The sequence below is a fragment of the Musca vetustissima genome, unplaced genomic scaffold (genome assembly GCF_032173495.1).
Source record: "Musca vetustissima isolate MV318-11 ecotype Yass unplaced genomic scaffold, APGP_CSIRO_Mvet_v1 utg26439, whole genome shotgun sequence".
Taxonomy (NCBI): Eukaryota; Metazoa; Arthropoda; class Insecta; order Diptera; family Muscidae; genus Musca; species Musca vetustissima.
Window position 1 is genome coordinate 138,300 of NW_026873678.1, and position 6,586 is coordinate 144,885.

Consider the following 6,586-nt stretch of genomic DNA (forward strand, 5'->3'; position numbering starts at 1 on the left):
ATAAATCGGACAAAACTATATATGGGAGCAATATCTAAATCTGTACTGATTTTTTCCAATTTCAATAGGGTTCGTCCTTTGTTCGAAGTTCATTCAATTCGAATCATAAATGTGACTTGTACTTTGTTTACAATTTTACATGGACAGACATAAATCGACTCAGAAAATGATTCTATGGATATTTTCAGAAGGAACCCTGTGTTAATCTTGTTTCCTTTTGCCCTGTACCACAGTGTGGGAAAGGGTATAATTATAGGGGACAGGCGGGAGGGTAAATATCTAGATTTATTCAGCTAATCGAGAGATCGACATATTAAATTGGTTTAACATTGATATTTTGTGACGTTACAACTTCTACAGACTTAACAATTGGTCTGTTCCCGTACTGCAAGAATCTACTACTTTTTACTACGATAACGAATTTTCCTTTATGATATCGAAGAAAATAGTAAAATCGAGTAGATTCTTGCAGTACGGGAACAGACCAAATATTGGCTTATAAATTAAGAAATATTTAGAAAATTATGTCAGTAGTTTAAATGTTTATTTTTTTCAAGCCCGACTCCGGTTTCCGACTTCAATATACCGCAGTTTAATTAATATCAATTTTGCTAGAATACAATTATTTCAACTAGGACACGTTCGCCAAATGACTGATATCCCTGTCGTAAATAATTGACACAAGCAAAATCTATAATTTCAACAAATCCGACTTTGTTATGTCATTCATTTATTCATTCTACTGCTCGACTAATGCCAGTTTAGTTCCTGCAGCCAAGACAAAATGTATTCAACTCCTCGCAAACAGTTACGTTAAGACAACTAAAATTGCAGGCTTGCACATGACAGGGACACACATTCAATCATCAGGAAAATCACAAAATTCCATTTTCTTGAACTATTGCGGTTTGTAAGTAGTTGGCTAAATTTACACCAACAACACCATGAACAACAATACTGCAATACACCCTCCTCCACCACAGAATTGAAGAAAAAAAAAACTTCCAAATCAACTCTAATTGTAGTCCAGTGCCAGAGGCCTGTCGTCGCTCCTTCAAGACAAAAACACATGCAGAGCAACACTGCATTGGCTCTCATTAGTATGCCAAGACAAAACTGAAGCGTAGAAAAAACCAAAACCCCGATGAACAAAGGAGACCAAACGTTAAATATTATTTTGGGGGATTTTAAAATTCTTATTGTAGTTGTTGTGGTACTGCCTTCTCTCCTGTCTTGGCTGCTGCCGCTTTTAGTTAGTTAGTGAGTGTCGTATGTTTGTCACACTCCGACTGAGACCTTAGCGTGGGCGTTAATAATATGGTAAATAAAACATTTTTTGTTTTATTTTTTATTCATTCATTGTTGTTGTTTCTGGTGGCTATACTACTTCATTTTGGCCAAGTCAACTTAATGGGAGGCAAATTCCCATTTGGAGTCATATGTCCAACGACGACGACGACAAAGTTTATGGGGGAAAATGTCAAAGTTTGTTGCTTAAGTCTTTTGTTTTACGAAAACTGAAATGAAATTCACTCATGTAAAAATTTGTTCATGCATACATATGTGTGTGATTTATGTGTGTGTCGGTGTGTCACTGTGTAACAAGCAATGTGAAGCAATATTGCCATCAGAATTGGGTCGCTTGTCGCTGTCATACCTTATGGAAGCAATTCAAACAAATAAATCTACAGATAGGTCATGTGTATTGCAATACATCAAAGCAGACATGAATTTGAAATGCGAATTTGCATTCAATTATGACACTTGGTGGTTGTGCGAAAAAGAGGTTTTGTCACATTTTGATGTCAATAGGAGTGAACTATTTTTGTTTTGTTTTCACTATCAAATATTTCTGGCATACTTTTGGAATGGCTCTTGGAAAAATATTCTTCACAAACGTTCACACCTTGAGTGGCCTTTAATAGAATATTATATTCATATATTCACGTCTAGGATCTTTGTTGAAAAAACATTCTTTAACAAATCCACGCCATTAGTGGCCCCTGGAAAAATATTCTTTAAACATTTATGCATTGAGTGGCCCTTGGCCTTTCTCCTCCTGATGAAGAAGGAAACCAGGTGACAAATACAGACAGCGTGCTGAGAATCTGGAAGGAGTATTTTGAAAAGCTTCTGGTATCAAATAGTAGCGGTGAAGAGGATACCCCAGAACCAATATGTGATGATGGTATAGAGTGTATACCATCTAGCCAAGATGAGGTCACAAAAGCAATTAATCGGCTCAAGAACAACAAAGCAGCAGGAGCCGATGGGTTACTAGCCGAACTATTCAAGACTGGTGGCCAGATGCTGGTCAGGAGCATGCACCAGCTGATTAACACAATTTGGCTAGATGAATGCATGCCCAATGATTGGAACCTCAGCATCCTGTGTCCCGTGTACAAAAAAGTAGACAAGACGATATGTGCCAACTATAGAGGAATAAGTCTCCTTCACATCGCATATAAAGTGCTATCCAGCGTACTGTGTGAACGACTGAAGCCAATGGTCAATGACATTATTGGACCATACCAATGTGGCTTCAGACCTGGCCACCTTGATCAGATTTTCACTCTGCACCGAATCCTGGAAAAGACCCACGAAAAACACATCGACAAATTCCATCTATTCGTCGACTATAAAGCCGCATTCGACAGCCCTATCCTTTCAGATATGTTTAAAGTCATGTCTGCGTTAGGCATTCCTGCAAAATTAATACTACTATGCAGGATAACTTTAAGTGGCACAAGGTCAGCAGTTAAAGTCGGAAAGGGCCTATCGGAGCCCTTCAATACCAAACGAGGATTCAGACAAGGTGACAGTTTGTCGTGTGACCTGTTCAACATCCTGCTGAAAAAGGTCATACGAGATGCAAATGTGAACAGAAATGGCACTCAGTACACCAATCATCATATATTACTCGCTTACGTTGACGACATCGATATAATGGGTCGAACATTGAGAGCGGTAACAGCCACCTTTGAACAAATTGAGAAGGAATCTGCCGAAGTGGATCTGGCAGTAAATGGCGAGAAGACCAAGCTGAGGCTATCAACGCGCAAGACGTCCAGTAGACTCCGACCAACTGTGGAACTTGAGAACTACAGCTTCGAGGTAGTTAAAGATTTTATATACCTTAGTACCGCCATAAATAAAACGAATGACATCAGTTCTGAAATTCGAAGAAGAATAGTGTTGACCAATAGATGCTACTATGGTCTGAGTAAGCAACTCAAAAGCAAGGCCACCTGCCGCCAGACCTAACTCACTCTCTACAAGACGCTGAAACTACCCGTGCTATTATACGGATCTGAAGCATGGCTTACGACTTACGCAAGCAGATGAGGCAGCTCTTGGAGTGTTTGGAGAAAAAAAATCTACGAAAGATCTATGGGCCGATCTGCGGGCTCACGCAGAAGGGGAAGGCAACAAATAAGATGAAAAGATCAAGTGAAAGAGAACATTGCCGAATATGATCCTTCAAACTGTAAAAACTGCGCAAAAGACCGACGCGCCTGAAAATCTTTTTTAAGCTCGGCTTATGGAACGAAAATTATGTCACCAGCCAGCTAAGTAAGTAAGTAACCCACGCCTTAGGTGGACCTTGAAAAAATATTCCTAAAAAAAATCACGCTTTAGGCAGTCGTTGAATAAATATCCTATAAGAATCTACGTCACCTTGTAAAATATTCGTAAAAAAATCCATGACCTTGTGGTTCCTTGAAATAATATTCCTTAAAAATCCAGGATCTTGTGGTTCCTTGAAATAGTATTCCTTAAAAATTCCTCACCTTTGGAGATATTTGAAAAAATTATTTATTTAATAAATCCACCCCTTAGGCGGTTCTTTAAAGAATCCTATTCATAGGATTTTGATGCAATGTTCTTTAAAAAATTCAATCCTTATGTGGTCCTTAAAAAATATTCTTCAAAATCCACGCATTGGATGATGATTATATTCTTAAAAAAAAATCCACGCCTTAAGTGGTTCTCGATAAAGTATTCTATAAAATCGTTAACAAAATATCCTTTATAAATGCATTCCTGATGGTCCTTGAAAAAATATTCTTTAAAAACCCTAACCTTTTTAAAATCTTAAAAAAAAATCTGATTCATAATCTCCAGCTATTCAAACACCTTCAACAAGATAATTTTAACAATGTATACCGGTTTCAAAACACCACACAATATGATCATAAACATGCTAATTACACTTATTAAATAACTTCAAACTGTTGCGAAATTTGAATTTCCGATAGTTCTTGTTTGTCTGGTATTTATTTATTTAATTGTGTAGTTTAATTGGTGTCCATGTGGCGGTGGCCAACAATATTTACATACTTATATAATTTGGCAATATACCGTTGTAATCTGTTCGAACAACAACCCTGTCTAAAGATCTTTATCATCAGAGAATAGAAAGAAAAAAATACTGAACAGTTCTTTTTTCTGTTGTCTGCACCACAGAATTTAACCGGTTCGGATTTACGGTCAGTCGTTGAGGACTTTCAAAATTTTAGTCTGGTTACGATTTTTTTTTTATGTAAAAAAGAGTTTTTTTTTGTATTTCAAATTTGGTCAGTTCTAAGGTTTAATTACAATTGCATTAGATCTAACATCAGACATGCTGCATAATTTTTGTAGTGAGGGGTAGACAGACACGTTGTGTTGTATGGGGGCGCAATACATGCCATTTCTGTGTTACGCTTTCAATGAGAGGATTGCATGCAAGAATTTTTTCGTGTTATTAAATTGCTATTGATTTCTAAATTGATGTAAAATATATATATATATATATATATATATGATATGTGTATATATGTGTGGCAGACCACCACCAGAAAAAAATATGTATTTGTTTTTGGCTAAGTGCCCAACTATGATTTCGAATGCTGAATGTCTGTTTAAATGCTTAATTCCAATCGACCATTGAAATTTTGTGGTTACACGCCATCGACATGAACGAAAAATATCGAATTTATAAATTAAATGTATTTCAGAGGATTTCAAAAGAAACAACTTTTTTTCAACGACCATTCAAGCTGTAAGCGTGGATGTTTTTAATCTTGGTATTTTTAACAGAATAGAATATTAATAGAATTCCTAGGGTGTATTTTAGTAAGAAATTTTTTAACGACCATTCCAGGCTTGGATTTCTATACCCTACACAACTATTTTGTCAGGGTATTGTAGCTTTGTGCAGCCCCAAACGTTTGTAACGCCGCGAAATATTGGTCCTAGATTCACCTTTAAGTATACCAATAGTCATATCTCGACTAGCTGAGACGATCTAGACATGTGTGTCCGTCCGTCTGTCCATTATAATTTGTAAACACGATACAGGCCACAGTTATGAACCAATCTTCACATAATTTTGCATGTAGGATGGGTTCTTGCCAATGAAGACCCCTATTGTTTTTGGAAAAGATCGGTTAATATTTAGGGGATGAAATGGACCAAAAACTTTATTTTTGTCGGTTTTTCTGGTCGCTCCAGAGGCCGCAATTAGGGCCCAAACACCTCGAATTTTTGCACGGAGAAGGGGATTGGCCCAAAGAATAAGCATGCCTGTTTTGGTAAAAATCGGTCAATATTTAGCGGGTCAAATGAACCCTGACTTTTATGTGAAAAATTACAAAATTTGTATTGTATGGCGTATATATTTACTCCTGAAGGATATAGACCCGAGAAGTTGATAGTGTATCGAAGAGGAGTGGTTGACCTTTAAATTGATACCAATTATATTATCGTATGTACTCAGATGTAGGAGTTACACTTAAATATTTACAGGTGCTTACGTATTCAGATATTATTTAGTAACCCATTACCACATTGAAGGGCGGAAATATAGCGCTGATCGCTTTGTAATTTTCCACGAGATTCTCGTTATGGTCAACGACAACGCCTATAATTTTCGGTGATGATCGGATACTAATTTTGGGATGAAGTGGACCGAAAACTTATTTTTTGTGTGTTTTTGTTTTCGACAATTGAAAGCCCAACATCACAACATAACCGACGGTAAAGAAAATCTGGACAAGTACACCTCTCGTCTACTGAATATTTGTTGACATCTAGTCGGTCAAGAGGGGGCAAACATCGCGAAATATTGCCCATGCTCAGAATATACAACCACAGAAAGTTAGATTTTCGTGGAAGTTATGTAGGGTATCATATGGTCGGCCCCGTCCGACTATACTGCTCCGCTCACTGGTTTAAAACATATTTTTTAAGGCCACTTAAGGCCTGGATTTTGTTAAGATTATTTTTTTAAGGAGCGGCAATGGCGCGGATTTTTAAACAATACACTTTTCAAGGATCGTTGATGGCCCGGATTTTCTAAAGAATATTTTTTCAACGAGGGATTTGCAAATTGTTATCATTTTTTTTAACTATTTTTGAAATATTGTTTTCAAATGCTATCAGATATTGACATTTTGTCAATCCAATTTTTTCAATTTCATTTTTAATTCTGTGCGAAATTTTTAGTCCAGGTGTCTCGTTATTTCCCTCTGACGTAGCTAGGTGTTGCCAGTTGTTGTTTTTTGTGTATTTTATTTCCTTCATTTGCTATGCCCGCCGCCGC